The following is a 24,392-nucleotide window of genomic DNA, read 5'->3' as shown; positions in this document are numbered from 1 at the left end:
CCATCCAGCCATCTCATCCTCTGTCGTCCCCTTCTCCTCCTGCCCCCAATCCCTCCCAGCATCAGAGTCTCTTCCAATGAGTCAACTCTTCGCATGAGGTGGCCAAAGTACTGGAATCTCAGCTTCAGCATCATTCCCTCCAAAGAAATTCCAGGGCTGATCTCCTTCAGAATGGACTGGTTGGATCTCCTTGCAGTCCAAGGGACTCTCAAGAGTCTTCTCCAACACCACAGTTCAAAAGCATCAATTCTTTGGCCCTCAGCCTTCTTCACAGTCCAACTCTCACTTCCATACATGACCACAGGAAAAACCATAGCCTTGACTAGACGGACCTTTGTTGGCAAAGTAATGTCTCTGCTTTTCAATATGCTATCTAGGTTGGCCATAACTTTCCTTCCAAGGAGTAAGCGTCTTTTAATTTCATGGCTGCAATCACCATCTGCAGTGATTTTGGAGCCCCCCAAAATAAAGTCTGACATTGTTTCCACTGTTTCCCCATCTATTTCCCATGAAGCGATGGGACCGGATGCCATGATCTTCGTTTTCTGAATGTTGAGCTTTAAGCCAACTTTTTCACTCTCCACTTTCACTTTCATCAAGAGGCTTTTTAGTTCCTCTTCACTTTCTGCCATAAGGGTGGTGTCATCTGCATATCTGAGGTTATTGATATTTCTCCTGGCAATCTTGATTCCAGCTTGTGTTTCTTCCAGTCCAGTGTTTCTCATGATGTATTCTGCATATAAGTTAAATAAGCAGGGTGATAATATACAGCCTTCACGTACTCCTTTTTCTATTTGGAACCAGTCTGTTGTTCCATGTCCAGTTCTAACTGTTGCTTCCTGACCTGCATACAGGTTTCTCAAGAGGCAGGTCAGGTTGTCTGGTATTCCCATCTCTTTCAGAATTTTCCACAGTTTATTGTGATCCACACAGTCAAAGGCTTTGGCATAGTCAATAAAGCAGAAATAGATGTTTTTCTGGCAGTATATAAAAAGATAATACATCCTGACCAAATGAGAATTATCTCAGGAAAGCAAGTTGGTTGCCCTTAGAAAGCAATGAATGGAATACATTGTATCAAATAAAATCAAGGAGAAAAACTCTATGACCATCCTGATAAATGCAGAAAAAGTATTGGAGAAATTCAGTAACCATGCACATATATTTGTTAAGTTCCTTGGCAAACTAGGCGTAGAGGGAAAGTCCTCAATCCAATTAAATGGCATCTACAGAAAATGATGAATGTTTACCCCCTAATACTGGGGATAAGGAAAGGATATACATTCTCATCACTTCCATTCAGTATTGTAATGGAGATCTTTGCCAGCTCAATAAAGCAATAAAAAGATAGTGAAGGCACACAGATTGGAAAGGAAAAAGTAAAGCTTTATTTGCAGATGACATTGAAAATATTGAACATATTGAAAATTTTGAAGAATCAACGATAAAAACTATTATAATAGGTGAATATATCAAGGTTGCAAGATGCAAATTAATATTAAAAATTTTTTTTCTATTCTGTATACTAGCCCAATGAACAATTGCAAAATAAAACCTGAAAACAATGTAATTCACAGTAGTATCAAAAAACATAAATTACCCATAAATTTAAGAAAAATGTCTAAGACCTCTAAAATAAAAACTACTTTCCTATTACTGGACAAAATTTGAAAGCCCTAAATGAATAGACATCTATGTTCATGGGTCAAAAGACTCAATTTTGTAAATAGATCCAATTTCTTTGAATTATCTATAGATTCAGATTTTAAAACGAATCTATAGATCCAAGATCTTAGGAAGCTTTTAAAAAGAGATTGGTGGATATTTTAAAAACTTACAATGCTACAAAGCAAATGACCTAGAATAGATGCTGAAATCTAGAAATAGAAGCTAAAACTATAAAACTTCTATGTGTATTATAGATCTCTCAATTCATTGTTATCATTTTTGTTTTGAACCATATGTTAACTTTTTTAGAATTTTTAAAATGTAAAAATCTGTTTTGTATTTAATTGTATCCTCAGCATTTCTGGAATTCTTTGTTCCTTTTGCAAATCTGAATTTCCTCCTGTTATCATTTTCCTTCAACCTGAAAAACTCCCTTTCATATTTATTGTAATTTGTATCTCTTGATCATAAATTCTCTCAACCTGCATTGAAAATGCTTTCATTTTATTTTTATTTTGAAAAATATTTTTGATGGATATAGAATCCTAGATTTACTTTTTACCCGTCCTTTCAGTTCTTTAAAAAATGTCATTCAGTTGGCCATTTTGTTTCTGATATGAAGTCAGTGATTTTCTTATTTTTGTTCTTCTATATTAAATGTGTGTTTTTTCCCTCTGGCTACTTTTAAAGTTTTCTCTCTATTTCCAGCTTTCAACAATTTAAATGTGATGTACCTGAATGTGTTTTTCTTTGTGTTTATACTCTGAAAGCTGTATTGTGATCTAAAGGTTTATATTTTTCATTAAATTTTGAAACATTTTGGCCATTATTTCATAATTTCTATTTTTATGTCTCCAAATTCACTGATCTTTTCTAGTGTAATCTGCTATTAATCTCATTCAATAAATTTTTATTTCAGATAATGTATTTTTCAGCTGCAAAAATTCCACTTGATTCTCTTTTATATCTTCAATTTCTTTCTTTTGTTTGTATTTTCTTTGAAATCTTTGAACATATGTAGAATATCACTTTAAAAACTTTTGTGAATTCCATCACCTCTGTAATTACTATGTGTGTTTCTGCTGACTTACTCCCCCCACCATCCCTGTCATTCCCCAGCCCCGCTCTGACTACAGGTCCCATTTTCCTACTTCTTAGCAGGGCTAATACTTTTTTAAGAGAATTTTTTATTGGAGTGTTTTTGATTTACAATGTTGTGTAGGGCTAATAATTTTTGACAGGACACTGGACATTGTGATTGTCATGTTGTTAAGTGGATTTTGGTTTCTTCTTAAAAAAGTGTTGAATTTTTTTGGCCAGAGAATTAAGTTCTTTTAGATCATCTTGATTCTTTTGAGGTTTGTTTTTTTAGTGAAGGTCTGCAGTGGCTTCACCCTAATGTAATTTAGCCCTAATACTTCTGAGTCTCTTCTAACTGGCCTGCTTGTTCAGTGAGATTTCTCCACCACAACTGGTTAGAACTTGGATGCCTCCCAGCCCTGTATGAGTTCTGGGAATTGTTCAGCATACAGCAACTCATTCGTTGTTCTTTCACTGGCAGTTATTCTTCGCCTGGTTTTGTGGTGTCTTAACGACACTTCACACAGAAATGGATATTTTGTCAAAGACTCAAGGGGCCACCTATGCAGACTTCTAGAGTTCTTTCTCTGTGTATGTCTCTCTCCTCCCTGGTATTTTGACCTCCAAACTCTAATATTGTCTCCTTAATTCATTGAGACCCTGAGCTTTGCTTTTATATACTCTAGTCTCCAGGTAGAAACCAGGGTTATTTTTAAGGATTTATTTAATTTGTTTCCTTCCTTTCTCAAATCAAGTCCTGGGTGGTCTGCAGCCCATGTTTGAAAAGAATTGTTTCATATATTTTGTCCTTTAAAAGAATGGCTTACATTGGGAAGGCGAGTACCAGTTACTATATCATGTACTAGAAGTATTTTATATTGGGAAGGCAAGTATCGGTTACTATATCATGTACTAGAAATATAAAATTGAATCTGAAGATAATGGAATAATCCTTTTCCATTAGTCTTTGTAGGCATATACAGTTTTATTTGAAGACTGGTTAACTGAAAAAAAATCCTCTTAGCTTAATTTTTAGAAATTTAGAATTTCTAATAAGAAAAACTAGACTCTTAGAGATGAATTAATTTCATATGTCCTTTGCCCACTGAACAGGACACCAAAATGGTTTGGAGGAAACTTGGCTTTATTTTCTCTGAACAAATATCAAAATATCCTTCATTTTCTCACCCACTCTGTTCTTGTCTACAGCATATAAATTCAAAACAGATGGGGGAGAGACACATCAGATCAGAGGCGCTGTACTGCTCTGGACACCAATTACGGTACACAAAATGTGTCACATGCCTTTTCACAGAGCTACTAGTGTGTGGTATGTAGAAAGGTCTCTTATTGCTATCTTGGCTTTGCATTGTGGTTTTATGTTTTAAGCTATGACTTAGGAAATGCCACAGTACCTGGCTGACAAAGCAGTTGACATAAAGGCGCTAACCGTGTACTGGCAGATGGCCTGGTCTGCTAGCTGGCTTCTGAGAAATGATAAACATACAGGCCTCACAGACAGATCATCACTATCTCCAGCCTCTAAAAGTTCTGGAATCAGAGTCTATAGCAAGCTCATTACGCTCTGTTTTCACTGGAAATGGACCAAAGAAAGGGCCAGAGGCTCTTTCTGTGTCTGATATCCATCACACAATGCAACATTGTCAAGCTGTTGGGTTCTTTAGCTGGGTGGGCCTAGAAAGTTAAATGTACATACATATACCTATTTACTTAAATATAGATGCACTATAGGTGTGTAAATTATATTTACAATGTTCGTATATAGATGAAACTAATGAAAGCTAGTTTCTCAATTCCCTCATTTGTAATATAGGGATATTAATTTCCATTGTAAAGGGTAGAAGCGTGTGATGAATTAATACATGTAAATAACTTAGTGCCTGGTACATAATGCCTCAGCTTAATATGTTTTTTTACACAGTAATATTATATATTATAGATACAATAATTTTGCTTTTTGAATATCCCAGGACTTATTCCATAGGGTATGCTATGAACCTGTCCCTCCCCTCTGGCCTTGTTTTATCTTTTTTGTGGTATTTATATGTATAGTCTGGACTTCCCTAGTGGCTCAGAAGGTGAAGAATCTGGCTGTAATGCAGGAGACCTGGGTTTGATCCCTGGGTCAGGAAGATCCTCTGCAGAAGGAAATGGCTACTCACTCCAGTATTCTTGCCTGGAGAATCCCATGGATAGATGAGCCTGGTGGGCTACATCCATGGGGTTGCAGAGTCGGACGTGACTGAGTGACTAACACCCATAACACACATATGTATATTATATTTAGCAAATATTTTAAGAAACACATTTTGATGGTTGAGGTAACAGATCTGAGTATTAATATCTACCTGCTGAAACCAAGAAGAGAACCAAGGTGAGAAAATTCAAGTTAGGGGACTTCCTTGGTGTTCCAATGGCTAAGACTCTGCATTCCCAGTGCAGGAGGTCCGGGTTTGATTCCTGGTCAGGGAACTAGATCCCATAAGCCGCAACTAAAACCCTGGGGCAGTCAAATAAATAAATAAATATTTTTAAAAAGGAAGAAAATTCAAGTTAAATTGTGGTCATTCATAGGTGTCATATGGATAAGACTTGTAGGCCCAGTTCTTCTGTCTGAAATGTGGATCTCGGTGTGACAGAGAGGAATGGGATTGTAAAATGTTGAACAGGAAAGGTATAAAAAGTTGAAAGTCATCACAGAAGCCACCCAGTTCATTTTAAACAGAAAGAACTGAGAAACTTACTGCTATCGGTGGCGATCATTTATTTATTGACTCTGAGGCCCAAACCCACAACCTTATACTCTGTCCTGTGAGGCTGAAGTTAGAATTCTGCCAAACACATATCCAGACTCTCTTGCCAGCTGACTTCCTGTGCATCCTGTTAATTTTTATCGTAAGACTGAAAGGGAGGGCAGAGGAATAAAGGTTTCTTTCTTGTTTTTATTTAGTCTTGTCAGTGTTGACTTGACTTTGGATGTTTACTATTGCCTTTGGTTTCTTCTAGTTTTGGCAGAACCAGCTGTATCTCACCTGCTCAGAGATACAGTTGGTAGCCAGATGTTGCCCCTTTCCTAGGACCATGGACATCCTTCTCCGAGATTTTCAGGTTTTTATCATCAGCCGGAAAATATTGTCTCCTCAGAGGGCTAAGCCCTAGCCAGCTTAACAAGTATTCCTCTTCTGAGTTTCTAGGTTTTGATAATCCCAACCACTTCCTTTTTTTTTCTTCACCTAATCACAAGGAAATCAGTCCTGAATATTCATTGGAAGGATTGATGCTGAAGCTGAAACTCCAATACTTTGGCCACCTGATGCAAAGAACCAACTCATTGGAAAAGATCCTGATGCTGGGAAAGATTGAAGGCTGGAGGAGAAGGGGATGACAGAGGATGGGATGGTTGGATGGCTTCATCAACTCAATGGACATGAGTTTGAGCAAGCTCTGGGAGTTGGTGATGGACAGGGAGGCCTGGCATTTGTGGGGTCACAAAGAGTCGGACACGACTGAACGACTGAACTGAACTGAATCAGTTCAGCATTGTAGATTCTTCCTTTCGTTATCATCTTTAGGTTATCTTTAGTTTTTTCTTTTTTCTTTCATTCCTCCAATGCCTGTGAAACCAATTCCCTATATTAAGCCCTTTCTGTTTAAATATTTGGTGTAATTTCCCTTACTTCCCCCATCCCCCTTTCTTCTTTCTTTCCTTCCTTCGATGAAGAGAATGTTTCTAATAAGAAAGGTCCTATCAAACAGAACAAATGATGGAATTCTTGTATTGAATTCTTGGCCTTGAACACAGCACTAAGTTCCTTTCCAAGGAAAAACATAGTTGGCCCTTGAATAGCATGAGTTTGAACTTTGAACTACATGGTTCCACTTATACGTGGATTTTTTTCAATAGTAAGTGCTACAGTACTACACGGTTCCTGGTTGGTTGAATCTGTGGATGCGGTACTGCAGATTATGAAGGAACCTTGGGTGTGGTGGTAGCGGTGGTTTAGTTGCCAAGTCGTGTCCAATTCTTGTGACCCCCATGGACTGTAGCCTGCCAGGCTTTTTTGTCCACGGGATTTCCCAGGCAAGAATATTGGAGTGGGTTGTCATTTCCTTTTCCAGGGGATCTTCCTGACCCAGGGATTGAATCCATATCTCCTGTGTCTCCTGCATTGGAAGGCAGATTCTTTACCACTGAGCCACCTAATTTTCAAATATCACTGAAAGCCAAATGCAAAATGTAATTGTGTGTGTTGCAAAATTACAATGCAAATCACAGACTTGCCACATTTCTTACATGAAAATTAGGAACTTGATTGGGAAGGAGTGGGACTATGAGATTTGGAATGAGAACAATCTGGATGGACTCAGAAAAAGTTGAAATTTCTGAATTCCTCTCAAATGTCCCTGAAACTTCCTTTCTGGCAAAATGAGCTCCTCCTCCCAAGTCTGAGATGGTCTCTCCCTTCCCTGAAAACTCTATTTAATCTCAACTGACCCTGTTGTCCCGTGAGAATATTTTATTCTGCCAGTTCCATCCAGCCTCAGTTTTCATGGCCCCTAGGGGCATCCGGTCCCATCACTTCATGGGAAATAGATGGGGAAACAGTGGAAACAGTGTCAGACTTTCTTTTTTTGGGCTCCAAAATCACTGCAGATGGTGACTGCAGCCATGAAATTAAAAGACCCTTACTCCTTGGAAGGAAAGTTATGACCAACCTAGATAGCATATTGAAAAGCAGAGACATGACTTTGCCAACAAAAGTTCGTCTAGTCAAGGCTATGGATTTTCCCTGTGGTCATGTATGGATGTGAGAGTTGGACTGTGAAGAAGGCTGAGCGCCAAAGAATTGATGCTTTTGAACTTTGGTGTTGGAGAAGACTCTTGAGAGTCCCTTGGACTGCAAGGAGATCCAACCAGCCCATTCTGAAGGAGATCAGCCCTGGGATTTCTTTGGAAGGAATGATGCTAAAGCTGAAACTCCAGTCCTTTGGCCACCTCATGGGAAGAGTTGACTCATTGGAAAAGACTCTGATGCTGGGAGGAATTGGGGGCAGGAGGAGAAGGGAACGACAGAGGATGAGATGGCTGGATGGCATCACTGACTCGATGAACATGAGTCTGAGTGAACTCTGGGAGTTGGTGATGGACAGGGAGGCCTGGCGTGCTGTGATTCATGGGGTCGCAAAGAGTCGGACACGACTGAGCGAATGATCTGATCTGATCTGATCTGAGGTGCGTAGCTAATCAGATCCCACCATGTACGGGAGTACAGATATAAGTCTGACCTGTGAAGAGAGAGTATATATTCTAAAAGAATAGCATGATTTAGTTAATTTTTATCATGTGAAACCTGGGGAGTATGGAGCATGTGTGGGAATAAATTCCAAGTGTCTCAGTCTGAGGAGAATGGAATATAATGTGATGTCAGGCTGAATTTGTTGGTATTGGTGCATTCACCAGAGCTTCTGGATTTAGTGTGTTAGCTTAACGAGCTTGAGGTAGTTCTGAAAGTGTGCTTGCTTGGTCGTCTGAAACTTGGATTAAGTAGTGACCTACATTCTGATATGTCAGAACTTCTGTGATGTAATGTAGAATGGGGTCAACAAATTAAGGTCCATGAATCAAATCTGCAAGCTAAGAATGGTTTTTACACTATCAGTTCAGTTCAGTCACTCAGTTGTGTCTGACTCTTTGCAACCCCATGGACTGCAGCACACCAGGCTTCCCTGTCCATCACCAGCTCCTGGAACTTGCTCAAACTCATGTTCATCGAGTCAGTGAGTGTTTTAAAAAGAAGGAGAAGAGGAGAAGGAGGAAGAAGAAGGGGAGGAGGAGGATCACATGCAGGCTGCAAAACCTAAAATATATGCCATCTGGACTTCTATAGAAAAAGTTGAGAACCTCTGACGTAGAGAAAGGAATCAAAGGTTTAAGGTGGTGGGTGATAAAGTAGCCTTACCATGTCCAAACTCTCATTTTCTCTATGTTATTGAGGTGTGTTTACAGCCATGGCTTATGCGGACTCAGGCTGAACATAACCGGGAAGAAGTTGATTGCTCTTACTCCTCAGTGTTAGCAGTGAAAGAAGAATAATTGCGTAAAAGACTTCTCTGTGCCCATACCTCTGTCCTCTGGTGCCCCTTGGAAGATGCGGGCATGGGATGTTAAAAACTGGTGAGCTGTTGAATAGGGACTGGTTATCTTTTTCTTCTTTTAGTAAATGTGGTTTCTTGAAGGGTGAAGGGAAGAGAAGGTTTCAATATTTCTGGGACCCATGTTTTTAAAGCACCTTACTGAGCCTGAGGTAAAGTTTCCTGAGCTAGAGTCGTTTCACATAACTCCACATACCTTCTTAATCAATACTGGGGCTGACAAAGTGATTGCTGATTGGGTGATTCATTTCCGTGGTTACCACAAATCCTTTTGGGGAGAAATTCTGTTCCTTTTCCAGCTTATCTTTTCCAACTCACACACTTTTTAAAAAGCAGTGTTTGTAGTTCCTGCCACTCCAGTGTCAACGAGAGAATTTACTTTATAATGTGTATGAACTGGCAGCTTCTTGGAAAAAAAAGAAAAAGCCCTGTTGTCAGAATGAAGTCATCTGTTTGGAGAGCAGAGCCTCAAGTATCCTTGAGGGGCGGGAACCTGGTGCCCTCACGAGCTTAGCCCTTTGGCACACAGAGCCATTGTCAAAACCTGTTTCCGGAGCAACTGAATTCTCCCCTGAAATTACTTGGCAGCTCCTTTCCCTGAGGGTCTGGAGTAAGTCCTTTCAAGGGCCTTATTTTAAGGCAGCTTGTCCCTGATGGAAACCAAGATCACTGCCAGCTAAAGAATTCAGCAATACTCTAAAGTGGGCTCACCTAATAAATTTTTATAGTCTACAGGCCAAGGTGTGCGTGTTTGGGGGCTGGGCTCTATTTGATGTCCCCATCAACTCTGAAGCATGTAGACGGTCAAAACAGCATCTGGCTTTTTGGGGTTATTTTCAGACTAATATCATATCTGGATACATAGTGCTGAGAAGGCAGATTTTGAGGGTATTCCTCCAAATTGAGTTTGGAGTAGATAAAAAAACTGTGTTTTCTGGCTGTGGCACGTTAGAGTCTGGGAAAGAGAGGACTAGACCTTCTTTTGACTTTTTATATCTTTACTTTTTTGAAAGTCTTAAAAAAAAACCCTTCATTTAAAAATGGATGTCCAGGCTGAATTACCAGGTCAAAACTAACAAAGGTGGAATTTAATATAAGTATAAAAATCCTGTGAGTAGGTTAAAAATCAGTTTCCTAAATAACTACCAGGTGGGGAAATTCTTTCTTTTACCATCACAGGGAATCTTTGTCTATTAAGGGAAGTGAACTTGTACCACTTTGTCTACCAGCCCCCCAGAAAAGCTTCTCTTGGGCCGTGTGCAAACAAAGAATAATTTAAAACTCATTTAAAAAGAAAGATTAAACAGAATCCTTCATTGTTGAATGGTATCCATTAATTAAGAGCAAAAGCGTAAGAACATTTTAACTATACAGCTGAACTAACAAAATCTGATATTTAGGCTATTAAAACCTAAAATCCAGGTCAATCATTGAAAATAAAATTGGACACATAGAAAGTAAAAACATAAGTAAGAAAATGCAAGTGGCTACACAGAGTAAAGAAGGCATTGGGTTCCCTGGATTATCTTTCTAGAGCTAAGTATGTTGAATAAACATAGGTCTTTTGATTAAACGCAGGATGGTTTTGGCATTTCTGGAGGATGTGAGAGGGAATTGAGTCTATTAGGTTGCCTAAGGATGGCTGCAGTCACTCAATAGTAAGAGCTATCATAAAGGTTACAGGCTTCCCAGGTCGTGCTGGTGGTAAAGAATCTGCCAGCAAGGCAGGAGACACAAGAGACTCGGGTTCAATCCCTGGGTGGGGAAGATCCCTGAGAGGAGGGCATGGCAACTCACTCCAGTATTCTTGCTTGGGAAATCTCATGGACACAGGAGCCTGGCAGGCTCTCGAAGAGTCGGACATGACAGTGAGCATGCACACACACACATCATAAAGGTTGTATGTGGCTTGTCTTAAACAGACCTTTCCTGTGTTGTATTGCCAGTTTCAAGGCACCTTCAACTTCATTATCTCTCTTGCTCCTCTTTTCTTACAGATGTGACCTTGAAGACCAGAGATAAAAATGCTTCGAATTCCGAGAGGCAGTAAGCAGCAAACTTTTCTTATTAATTACCGCCCCTAGAATACTGCATCCTTCAAAAGGTTGTCATATCTGGGAATTGTTTGCCCTAATTTCAACTTTGAATTAAGGTTGACTAGGGGCTATCAGCCCTGGGTGTTCTTTGGAAGGAATGATGCTAAAGCTGAAACTCTAGTACTTTGGCCACCTCATGCGAAGAGTTGACACATTGGAAAAGACTCTGATGCTGGGAGGGATTGGGGGCAGGAGGAGAAGGGGATGACAGAGGATGAGATGGCTGTATGGCATCACTGACTCGATGGATGTGAGTTTGAGTGAACTCTGGGAGTTGGTGATGGACAGGGAGGCCTGGCGTGCTGCGATTCATGGGGTCTCAAAGAGTCGGACACGACTGAGCGACTGAACTGAACTGAACTGAACTGAGGAGCTATAAATGGGAATTAAGTGCCTCTCTCTCTAGAGTCTCCTCTTCCTTGGGGTAGATAGCCTGAGAGCTGCTTCATAAGTCATGCTGACTCTTTTTCCTTTCAGTGGGGTCTCCAGATAGACTTGGAGTTGGTAGCATCAGCTGGTGCTTTGAGGTTGCTAATGTTTTGTTGTCCCATCTTAAACCAACAGGGCCTGAGGATACTCTTTCCAGGAAGTGTGGGACCCACAGAAGCTGTCACTCTTAAAAACAGATGCAAACGTCATAAATCTTTCCAGAGAGCAGAAATTCTGATGGTACCAAATTGGGATAACCTCTGCCATTTTAACTCCTTCCTATTCTTTCTTTTCATATTTGACCCCCTTTCCTTGTCATTGCTCACATTTCTGGCTAATCTAGAATGTTCTCTTGTCTTCTTATACCTGACAGCACTAGTTCACTAATGAACACTTTTACTTGGGCTTTTTAGACGGGTTTGGGGTTCTTAGCCACATAACCTCCTTGCTGGTCTTGATATACATTCCCATGATGTCAGCTCTGGGCCCTGCAGGAGCAAATCTCAACTTGTGAAACCAGTGCATCTGGGCTGCAGACTCTTTTACTTAATTGCTTGCTTCAACACCTCTCTTTGCTCCCACATCTTCCCACTTGACATGTCACTCCATATCTCTGTGGTTCAGAAATTTAATTGCTGGATTGAAACTATGGATTCAGTTTCATGTAGATGGATTTGTGGATTCAATCATTATAATAGTAAAAAGTATTTATTAAGTGTCTGTGCATGGTGATATATAAAAAGGGCTGACAATGATGTGAAAATAAAAATAATCGCTTCCATTTTATGAGAGTAAACGTGATTATATCCATTTTCTTCGTTACTACATTAGCTCCAACTATCTATGTCTTATACGTTTGTCTCTCAGGAGATGTGGGAAACTTTTGGCAGATCCAGGACGCTGCTTGCAGGAAGATCCCCAGAGTCTTATGGGCAGAGGACCTCAAGGGCCAGTTGAAATTTCTCTGGCTCTGATTTTGAGTTAAATACCACTGTAGGGAAGAGGGGATTGTGGGGAGGGACAATAGACATCCCTCAAGTTTGAAAGTGAAAGTGAAAGTCTCTCAATTGTGTCCGACTCTTTTCGACCCCATGGACTATACAGTCCATGGAATTCTCCAGGCCAGAATACTGGAGGGGGTAGCTATTCCCTTCTCCAGGGAATCTTCCCAACCCAGGGATCAAACCCAGGTCTCCCGCATTGCAGGTGGATTCTTTACCAGTTGAGTCACCAGGGAAGTCCTCAAATTTAGGACCATGAGAAAGTGAACTAGAGGAAGGAGAACAAGTGTGGCATTGTTTAGCATTCTAGGGTTGGTCCTGTGTGAAATAGATGAATAGTTAAATAGTTAGATTCTTCCTAAACTCAAAAAAGATTTCACTATCTAGTGAAATTTTTTTCTGTGGACTTGATCCGTTATGTCCCACTCTTTGCGACCCCATGGACTATACCTTGCCAGGCTCCTCTGTCCATGGAATTTTCTAGACAACAATACTGGAGTGGATTGCCATTTCCTTCTCCAGAGGATCTTTCCGACCGAGGGATCAAACCGTGGACTCCTGCGTTGACAGTGAATTCTTTAACACTGAGCCACCTGGGAAGCCAGTGAAATCCTTTAGTGAGATGTTAATAAGTGTGGCAGTACAAGAGCACCCATGGTCAAAGAAGTTAGGAAATGAGCAATCTTCATCATATATTAACATATTAAAGGCTCTGAGAAATCCTGCAAGAAAGGAAACATTTAAAACATTTGACCCAGAGTTTCCTGAAAGCATTGGATAAGTTCAGTTCAGATAGTTGCTCAGTGGTGTCCAACTCTTTGTGACCCCATGGACTGCAGCACGCCAGGCTTCCCTGTCCTTCACCAACTACCGGAGCTTACTCAAACTCATGTCCATAGAGTCGGTGATGCCATCCAACCATCTCATCCTCTGTTGTCCGCTTCTCCTCCCACCTTCAATCTTTCCCAGCATCAGGGTCTTTTCAAATGAGTCAGTTCTTCACATTAGGTGACCAAAGTATTGGAGTTTCAGCTTCAGCATCAGGCCTTCCAATGAATATTCAGGACTGATTTCCTTTAGGATGGACTGGTTGGATCTCCTTGCAGTCCAAGGGACTCTCAAGAGTCTTCTCCAACACCACAGTTCAAAAGCATCAATTCTTCAGAACTCAGCTTTCTTTATAATCCAATTCTCACATCCATACATGACTACTGGAAAAACCATACTTTTGACTAGACAGACCTTTGTTGGCAAAGCAATGTCTCTGCTTTTTAATATGATGTCTAGGTTGGTTATAACTTTTCTTCCAAGGAGCAAATGTCTTTTAATTTCATGGCTGCAGTCACCATTTGCAGTGATTTTGGAGCCCCAAAAAATAAAGTCTGTCACTGTGTCCATTGTTTCCCCATCTATTTGCCATGAAGTGATGGGACCAGATGCTATGATCCTAGTTTTCTGAATGTTGAGTTTAAGCCAACTTTTCACTCTCCTCTTTCATTTTCATCAAGAGGCTCTTTAGTTCTTCTTTGCTTTTTGCCATAAGGGTGGTGTCATCTGCATATCTGAGGTTATTGATATTACTCCCGGCAACCTTGATTCCTGCTTGGGCTTCATCCAGTCCAGCATTTCTCATGATGTACTGTGCATATAAGTTAAATAAGCAAGGTGACAATATACAGCGTTGACATACTCCTTTCCTGATTTATAACCAGTCTGTTGTTCCATGTCCAGTTCTAACTGTTGCTTCTTGACCTGCATACAGATTTCTCAGGAGTCAGGTCTGGTGGTCTGGTATTCCCATCTCTTGAAGAATTTTCCACAGTTTGTTGTGATCTACACAGTCAAAGGCTGTGGCATAGTCAATAAAGCAGAAGTAGATGTTTTTCTGGAACTCTTGCTTTTTTGATGATCCAATGGATGTTGGCAATTTGATCTCTGGTTCCTCTGCCTTTTCTAAATCCAGCTTGAACATTTGGAAGTTCATGGTTCATGTAATGTTGAAGTCTGGCTTGTAGAATTTTGAGCATTACTTTGCTAGCATGTGAGATGAGTGCAATTGTGTGGTAGTTTGAGCATTCTTTGGCATTGCCTTTCTTTGGGATTGGAATGAAAACTGACCTCCAGTCCTGTGGCCACTGCTGAGTTTCCCAAATTTGCTGGCATATTGAGTGCAGCACTTTCGCAGCATTCTCTTTTAGGATTTGAAATAGCTCAACTGGAATTCCATCACCTCCACTAGCTTTGTTTGTAGTTTGTTCATATTTGTTCCTAATACCCACTTGGCCTTGCATTCCAGGATGTCTGGCTCTAGGTGAGTGATCACACCTTCATGATTATCTGGGTCATGAAGATCTCTTTTGTATAGTTCTTCTGTGTATTCTTGCCACCTCTTCTTAATATCTTCTGCCTCAAGCATATTTCTGTCCTTCATTGTGCCCATTTTGCATGAAATGTTCCTTGATATCTTTAATTTTCTTGAAGAGATCTCTACTCCTTCCCATCCTATTGTTTTCCTCTATTACTTTGCATTGATCCCCAAGGAAGGCTTTCTTATCTCTCCTTGGTATTATTTGGAACTCTGCATTCAAATAGGTATATCTTGGCTTTTCTCCTTTGACTTTCCCTTCTCTTCTTTTCACAGCTATTTGTAAGCTATTTGTAAGCATTGGATCATGGAACCATTTTGGGGAAGGAATACCTGTGAGCTTTTGTGTACCTGTAGTAGGGTCGGTTTTTTTCTTCTGTCAAAGCACAACTTCAGTTTAGGAAGGGAGAAGATTCTAGGGTTGGGTCCTGGTAGAGTTTGAATCTAGGTTCACCAGATTCAAACCTTCACTCTTGATTTCTCCACTGCACGGAGAAGCAGGTACTTGTTAGAAATTACACTGTTGACCCTTCACCTACATTAGGATTCCTTTTCCAGGTTTTGCATGGTTTTCCCTGGAGGAGGTTTGGGATCATGCTGCTGCCAGCTTACCAGATGATGTGCACCCAAAGCTGCTATTTTTGGAAACCTGACCATATGAAAATACCTCAAGTGTTTTTTCCTTGTCAAAATAAAAGGCCTGGTCTTAGTGAGATTTTAATCATAAACTGATTTTGTTTGGAAAGGCCTGAATATTTGGGCTGCGTTTTAGGACAGACTTTGAGGTTGAGTTCCAGGGTTTTAGCACATGTTCTTCAAGAAATAGCCTGACATGTTTGAATGGTGCTCCAAGACTTCTGAGACAGCACTAAAGGATGTTATTCTTTGGTGTGCTGGGAATAAAAATACCATGTTAAACTTTTGAACCAGACATCCCTGTGCTGCCTAGTTAGGGGGACAGATGGAAAGAGAGAGCACTTTTTTTTTTTTTTTTGGAAGGGAGTGGGACTAATTGAAGTTTTCTGCCAGCAAAGTTTTGCTTTATTTAAGGTTTATTAGACAATATTGGGCTTCCCTGGTGGCTCAGATGGTAAAGAATCCACCTGCAGTGCAGGAGAGCCAGTTTTGATCCCTGGGTCCGGAATACCCCCAGTATTCTTGCCTGGGGAATCCCATGAACAGAGGAGTCTGGTGGGCTACAGTGTATAGGGTCACAAAGAGTCAGACATGACCAAGCACATATCCACACACACAGATAAGATTAGTCTTTAGGCAAAAACAAAGATTCTTTCAGAACAAAATATTTATACTTTGAACTAGTTGTAGAAATATTTACTGATTTCTATCATTTTTAGCTTAGACCCTGTTAGTCACTGATTCAATTCTTCCTTTTGAGGTAATATATGAAATATGTAGGAACTAATGTGATGGAAGATGTTTTTAAACTGTGGCACACATTTTCTACTGAGAAAGGAATGATTTAAAAGAAATCTGAGGATGGTTTTAAACTTTAGAGTAAATATTTCTTATGATAAACTACTGTTTTATTTTTGGCTGGGTTGAGGCTTCATTGCTGCGCGTGGGCTTTCGCTGGTTGTAGGTAGCAGGGGCAACTCTGTTGAGCTGCGTGGTCTTCTCATTGCAGTGGTTTCTCTTGTTGTGGAACACGGGCTCTAGGGTGTGAGGGTTTAGTTGCCCTGCAGGGGATCTTCATTTCTGGACCAGGGATCGAACCTGTGTCTCCTGCATTGGCAGGCAAATTCTTCACCACTGGGCCATCAGGGAAGTCCCTGGAGTAAATATTTGAGGTAAGAAGGACTCTTGAAACACGATTTCATTGAGTCTTTATAACTCTTTCTGTGATGGTTAAGACTTTTAGGAAGGGGGCTGAAATGTTTCATAGCTAAGTTCTATTTTGATTAGTTTTGATTTGAATTCATTGCTTTTAATTTGCCATTTTTCTGCTATTTTCTTTACATGGGTATGAAAGATATTCTTGCTGTCAGTGTTTTGACATTTCTACTAGATAAATTTGAAAATCACTCATTCATGCCAATTCCATATCCTCGGAGCATCAAATGAAAGTGCCTGCAATATCCTACTCATGCAACACCTCAAGGAAGGACTTATGTTTATCCTTAAAAATGAAGTCTCATTTGGTATATGTTTGGCTGACATATCACAGTTCTAAAAGCTTGTGCAGACAAGCATTTTGAAAAGATTATTACTCTAACTTAAAAGTGATTCTATAACATCTGTGAACTCAGTCTACAGTTTAGTAAAAATGCTCTTGGCTTTGTCCTCATGCTCAAGCCATACATTTCCAATGAAACCCAGCGATGTTCTCCTGAGCTGTCATTACCATTTCTTCATCTGTCCTCTCTGTCGTATTTTGTAATGATTGCATATAAATGAAATCAGAGTTTCAGGTAGTGTGAGTTTCAATGAAAAAAACAGTGTAAAATTCTTCCAATCTCCCTTTTTGTTCAAGGATCAATTGATTTTGTTGTGTTCCTTCAAAACTAGAATTCCCAAAACTTCAGTACAAATAACAACTATGAGTAAAGAAAGTAAGATGATCTCATCCCAAAGATGGGCCTACTTTGGACATTTGTGAATTGTCTAGGACTGGGTTATTTTCTGATGTGGTTTTCTGATTTCAGGATTTCTAGATTACTGCTGCTCCCCATGTCATTAACAACAAAAACAGGTTATTCTGTGGAAATTGGAAAAATTCCTAGTTAGCTTTTGGGATGACCAAATGTTAAGCAGAAGCATAGCTCTGGTCCCCCTTTTTGCTGGAAAAAAAAAAAAAAAACACCACAAATGAATGGATACTAAGCCCATCAAAATCTTCCCTCTGTCAGAGCCTAGCTGTGGAGAAACTTAATGAATCTGCTGCTGATGAATTTGCAGAGGACGGTACTGTTATTATGTTGTACGTAACTGTGTTTCGGGTGTCTTTACTATGCCTGCTCCCCTCACCTTAAGCCAGACGTTCATCACTTATACCAAAGCCTACTATACCAACTTCCTAGCCAGACTTCTGGGTCTTCCCTGGTGGCTCAGATGGTAAAGCATCTGCTTGTAATGCAGGAGACCCAGGTTTGATCCCTGGGTTGGGAAGATCCCCTAGAGAAGGGAATGGCTACCAACTCCAGTATTCTCGCCTGGAGAATCCCCATGGACAGAGGAGCCTGGTGGGCTACAGTCCATGGGGTCACATAGAGTCGGACACAACTGAGTGACTAAGCAGGGCAGTGCCAAACTTCTGTCTCTAACCTCCGTGTACCTTTTAGTTCACTGTGAGTGTAGCTGGCTCAGAAATCACCCTAAAATGTCATGTTCCTTCTATTTATCCTTTCACAAGGACCTGCAGCGGCTCCCCTCATGCTGATAACATCAAGTTAAAACTCTTTATCCCATACAGCAGTATGAGAAAACTTGCTCCTCTTCCGCCCAACTTAGTGTGGCCCCAAACTTTTATTTATACTCCTCTATTATTTTTTTCCTCGTCAAATTTTTACCCATCAAACAATTTGGCAGCATGTACGGTGGCTCAGATGTTAAAGAATCTGCCTGCAATGCCGGAGACCCAGGGTCAGGAAGATCCCCTGGAGAAGGGAATGGCAACCACTCCAGTATTCTTGCCTGGAAAATCCTATGGACAGAGGAGCCTGGCAGGCTATAGTCCATAGGATTGCAAAGAGCTGGACATTTCTGAGTCACACACACACACACACACACACACACACACAGGGTCTTAAATTTCACCCACTCTTGAGGAAATAGTTTTTCATATAGAAAAACATTCAGTGTATAAAGATGGCCCTTACAGTTACTTTTATAATTAAAACTTACAACCTAAATGTTTAGCAAAGGAGAATTAAATGTGGCACATTTATAATAGACAATATATTGTCTTTATATGATATTATTTGTTACCATAACATAACAAATTTATTAACATAAGAAAATACTCATGTTCTAATAGGAGAGAAAAAAATAATTGTCTATAGAGTATGAGTTCAAATAATTAAAAAACATAGGGGAAAAAACACTAGAAATACATATTCTATAACTGTCAAGAGATAATCTATGCATGGTGAGATTATGGTCCACTTTTGGTTTTTTCATACATTTTCAGTAATGTTTTTTTATCGGAAAACTTTATTTTTATTTTTGTAACTTTATTGCTTTTTTGATAATGAAAGTAAGTCATAACCTTACTTATGTCTGCTAAAATTTCAGACAATACAGAAATATGTAAGTTTTTTAAAAGTAAAAATTACTTGTAATTTCAGTTAAAAAAAAATTGCCTAGTGAGAGTTACCGTATTTCTTTCTTTTTTTGTTTCCATGCACTTTTATTGGTTATCAACAGTTACTGTATTTCTTAAATTTGTTCTGGTACCAAGTGACACACACTAGCAGTGGCTTAGTGTGTGTCACTTGTGACCCCACAGCAAGCCTTATTTTCCCCTCCTGTTCCTGGAGGACAGCAGTGTGGCTGTGGGTAAGCTCAGGTTCTGGGATGTGCCCCCATGGCATCCTGTTCTGAATCTCAGGCTAGAGGAGCTGCCCTGTGACAATCCCACCCTCACAGCAGACAGGAAGAGTGAGAGGCTGAACCAAAGCCATACCCTCACCTTTAAAGCATTAGCTTGGACAGATGGCACGTTGGTTCATATTCCATTGCTCTGCACAAGTCACATGGCCAAGCCCAACATTACTATTGCCAGGAAGTATGTCCACCCCACCCAAGGCAGGATGGGAGCGTTATCTACCATAACCACCAGCATCATTTTGCTGTGTACATTTTTTCAGAGTTTTCAATATGCAGGGTGTGTGCACACATATACACATTTACTTTTTTAAAAAAATGAGATGACTCCTACTGTGAAATTTCTGGTCTAAATTTTTTTTTGATGGATATCTTTCTAGGTCAATATATATATATATATATATTCTTAAGTGTTTATTTTGATTGCCTACATAATATTCCACTTTATAGATACACCATGATTTCCTTACCCTGTTTATAGATATTTGGGTTGTTCCTTTTAAATTTTTGCTACTATAAATAGTCCTGTTATGAACATCTTTGTACATGTCATTAACATGCATTCCTGTAAGTGGAACCATTGGGACATTCAGAATCCACATTTTCAAGTGTTTGGTAAATGTTGCAAATTTTCTTCTAGAAGTACAATTTACACTCCTGCCAAAAGTGACAATTTTCACTTAAAAATACAAACATATTTACTCTTCAAGACCAAGCTTAAGTCCAACTTTCCATAACTCCTTTTCCTAATAATTCCAGCTAGAATTAACACAGTCTTAAATTTCATGCTTTACACATACAGTTGTATGTATGTGTGTGTTTTATCATCTTAATTATAAGTTTGTGGAGAGCAAATACTCTCCATGGACTATTTTATTTTCCCAAAAGTAATTTTCACACTGTCCTGGTTTATGTGTGTCTTGGTAATATTTTGAGCAATTGATTTGGTTTTTTGCTGCCTAGTATTTTTCCTGTCTTACCTCAATACTCTGCATTCCTGTTCTTATTTCCCCACCCCTCACTCAGGCAGTTGCTGTAATTCACATTCCCTCAGAGGAGGTATATGAGAAGGGGATGAGAGTGTGAGAGGACTTGTAGTGCACAGGCAGAAACAGAAGGCACGTTTTTCTGGGTTTTGTTTCTATGATGTTAAAGCCTAGAGATAAAAGAGAAATTCCCAGGCTTAGAGGGCTTCCCTGGTGGCTCAGCTGGTAAAGAATCCACCTGCAATACGGGAGACCTGGGTTCGATTCATGGGTTGGGAAGATCCCCTGGAGAAGGGAACGGCTACCCATGCCAATATTCTGGCCTGGAGTATTCCATAGACTATGTAGGCCATGGGGTTGCAAAGAGTTGAACATGACCGAGTGATTTCACTCACTCTCTAGGCTTAGACGCAGCAAAGGATAGAGAGCGGGACTTGTTTGCAGTTGTAGGAAATGATTCCCTTGGACTGGGGAGGGGGCTGGCCGCCCTCTGAGGGATTGCGCTGTACTTCCTGGTGGTGCAAAGACCATGAGACCAGGAGGCGACGCCTGGAAGGAGAATCCAAGCCTGGGCTTCCAGGACAGCCCTGGGCAGGAGTGGCCCTCAGACATCCTTTGTCTTGTGTACACCTTTTTTTTTTTTAAAAGGAATTTCCATCATTTAAAACTCAGAAGATTTACTGGATCACATTCTTGCATGGAAACTCTCAACAGGGTTTGAACAACCTTCTTCCCCTAAGATGAGGCATGGGGTCTCCTGACTTCCAGTCTGTGATTGTCCTCCTCCACCCGAGAGATGACCCGGGGGGGCCTGTATTTTCTGTTCCCTCATTTCCTCCCTGATCTCTTAGCTGTCACTCTCCCCTTTCCTCAATCACCTCTAGCCATATGGCCTCCTTGACTTCCCCAAGTCCTTGTATTTATTCTCTCTTTGTCTGAAATCCTCTCCCTGACTACTAAGCTTATAATTGGAGTAGCCCTCTCTGAAAAACCATCTATCTTCCCTCTTGACTAATTATTTCCTACAGCAATTATCAATACCTAAATACTATGCATTCACTTATTAATTGCCTGACTCCCTCCACTACAGTATAAGCTCCCTGAAGTAGGATCGTTTCTGTTGCGTCCTGTGTTGTACTCAACAACATTTTTTACATGAACAAGTAAATGGATGAGTCTCAGAAGACAGTGTACGTGAATTGACAAGTGGGTTATAGGGATGAGATGTGCTTGTTTACTCCATATTCCTTGTTGAGAATCTGCTATGTTTAGGGCAGTATGATCACCACTGGGGAAACGAGATTGTCCTCTCTCCATTCTCAGTCCATGTGGTGACCTGGCCCAGCTTTTTCAGAAGATGCCCCAGAGGTCAAGGCTGGTTTACCTAGACAGCATTACTTAGGAAGATGTGAGGCAAGTTTTTCCATTTGAAAATCTGAGGAACTGTGTTAAGTGCTTTTAGAAATTAGGTTTCATGAAATTTTTTTATCTGCCTAAATGGAGCTAGAGGGGATCAAAATTAGAAAGAGACAAACTTTTAATAAACCAGTTTTGCTATTAGACTATCACTCAATTGTGTTGGTGGCTAGACTTAGGAAAGTTTGGGGATTACTTTTAAATTTAAATATATCCTAAAAGTTCATTCCTCTGTCTTTAGAGATATGGATGAATTGTATTTTTTGTATAGGTCAGACCAGAGTGTATTATAACTTGAATTTTAAAAGAAACCTTTTATTGTCACTGTAGCCCAAGGTCAAAGCAGTGTTAGAGAGCAGGAGGATGGTTAATTAAAAAGTGTTTTATCTTGAAATATGTTTCCCAAATATTACTTTAAAGGAATTTAGTAAAAGCCCACAATCTGACCAGGGAGGTAGAGCGCACATCACAAATTCATGTGAGACTCCCATAACAGGTGAAGTCAAGGGCCTTATTTGGATAAAAATTATGAATGAAGGAGACTTATAATCTCTATAAAAATGACATGGGGGTCTTAAAACTGTTTTAGAACCCTGAGAGAGTGATCATAAACTGTAGGGTGCTCAGAGCAATTGGTACTGGTAGTAGAGGGAAGAAAAATGGAGAAATGTACTCTGTTGGAAGAAGAGACTGTCATCACTGGAGGAAGGTTAGGGTCCTTACGCCCATATTCTATGCTAATGCAACTCTAGATAATAAAGGATTTTGCATAAACATAACAAACAAATCAGAAACAAACAGAAAAAAAGGATAGTATAACAGTTTCTCAGAGAAGGCAATGGCACCCCACTCCAGTACTCTTGCCTAGAAAATCCCACGGACGGAGGAGCCTGGTGGGCTGCAGTCCATGGGGTCGTGAAGAGTTGGACACAACTGAGCGACTTCACCTTCACTTTTCACTTTCATGCATTGAAGAAGGAAATGGCAACCCACTCCGTGTTCTTGCCTGGAGAATCCCAGGGACAGGGGAGCCTGGTGGGCTGCCATCTATGGGGTCGCACGGAGTCGGACACGACTGAAGTGACTTGGCAGGAGTGGCAGCAACAGTTTCTTACTCTCCCTCCCTCTCTTTTTTTGGGACAGCCACTGGCATCAGCATTTTCCCCATTCTCTTCCGTAATTTTATACCAAAGTTTCTCTGGCATTCAACAGGAAAACAGAAAACTTCAGAAGACCTAGGTAGAGTTTTGGTGGAAAAGACTAACAAAGGCTTTAATCTCAGACCGACCCTGGGAGGTGTCTCGCCTCTGTAAGTAAAAGCAGATTTGATATCATTGCTTTAATTAAAACCATCTGATGCACAAAACCCCTTCTCAGTTGCCCCGAATCACTTATTTTCCAACTCCATCCTCAGACAGTTTATCTTCCAATAAAGCATGTTATCGTTTGTACAGAAGACTGATAACCCAAGAATCGTGAATAATGGAAAAATTACAAAACTTGCTCTACATAATCAGTTGGCAAAGGAAGGAGAAATAACAGCTGCTTGACTGTTGAACATATATTTTTAAACTGAGCTGGTAAGTCAGTATGAATGCCAGGTCACAGATTTTCTTCAACAATCTCAAGATAGCTTAAGGTCATGTGGATAAGAGTTTCTTGGTGGCTCTTTTTTTTATCCCTTTGGAAGGATATTGGGCAGGAGAAAGGGGTGCTTTTACAGCCACAGGGCTCAGGATCCCAGAGCCTCCAGTGTAAATGCCAACTGCAACCAGACAGTGACGTTATTATAGACCCATTTTTGTCAGCTGTACAGAGTCAAGCTCCATGAATTCAGGAATGCACTAATTTATGGGGTAAAAAACAATCTTATCCTGAAAGGTTGATTGCCAGTCAAATTTTTGAAAATTGAAATAAATATTCAATGCACTATGGAACTTGATCTTTATGGGACTCTATGGGTAATTTTGTAAGATAAGGAATTTTTGGAGGAACATGTTGGTTTAGGTGACTTAAGTTGGAATCCCAGTTCTTCCCCTTTCTGTCTCTGTGATAGTTGATAATGGATTTAACTTTGAGGAACCTACTTCTCATCTGTAAAATGGACACCCAACAACCTTATTTGGGAGGGTCTACCAAAATGAGATCATGGATATATAGGTGATTTGTTGATTTTACTTATTAATTTTTAAAAATTATGAAATTAGAAAATACAGAGAATAATCTAACAGATACCCATGTACCAACCACTAGATTTTAAAGCTAGTAACATTTGCCTTATTTTCCTCTTTTTTTTTGGGAAACAAAATATTAGCAATGGAGTTGATGGCTCCTCATCCCATTCTTGACCTTCTTTTGCATAGTTAATCACTATCTTGAAACTGGTAGGTGTGGATTTATTTATTTATGAGTAGACATTTCCACTTGCTTCAGTTAACTTTATTTTACAGATTAAAAAAATGTAAATATATGTTAAAGTTGATTAGAAAAATTTTGTTTACATTATTATCATGCTTCTTTTTCCCCTAAGAAACTTTTTTTTTTGGAGTAGAAAGGCATACTTTTCCCTTAAAAATTTTTTTTTTCTTTTATATTGGAGCATAGTTAATTAACA

General features: G+C 39.9%; 1 long non-coding RNA gene and 1 other non-coding gene across 3 annotated transcripts in view; both read left to right on the top strand.

The window, feature by feature from the left end:
* The window catches only part of LOC138990003 (uncharacterized), a 77,866-nt gene extending 65,681 nt beyond the window's left edge, over positions 1–12,185 (top strand). Inside the window, exons 3-5 of one of the 2 annotated variants that reach the window (XR_011466193.1) lie at positions 3,958–4,078; positions 10,920–10,968; positions 11,583–12,185. This is a non-coding gene — a long non-coding RNA (uncharacterized lncRNA). The remainder of the gene's footprint in view (positions 1–3,957; positions 4,079–10,919; positions 10,969–11,582) is intronic. The other variant, XR_011466194.1, reaches the window with a different exon arrangement.
* A 5,682-nt stretch (positions 12,186–17,867) lies between these two features.
* On the top strand, positions 17,868–17,939 carry TRNAY-GUA (transfer RNA tyrosine (anticodon GUA)). Its single transcript has one exon. It is a non-coding gene; the product is annotated as a tRNA-Tyr (tRNA).
* The last annotated feature ends 6,453 nt before the right edge of the window (positions 17,940–24,392 follow it).

The sequence above is a fragment of the Bos mutus genome, chromosome 11 (genome assembly GCF_027580195.1).
Source record: "Bos mutus isolate GX-2022 chromosome 11, NWIPB_WYAK_1.1, whole genome shotgun sequence".
In the NCBI taxonomy this organism is placed as follows: Eukaryota; Metazoa; Chordata; class Mammalia; order Artiodactyla; family Bovidae; genus Bos; species Bos mutus.
The sequence above is the reverse complement of the archived record's forward strand: the minus strand, read 5'-3'. Positions and strand labels throughout refer to the sequence as shown.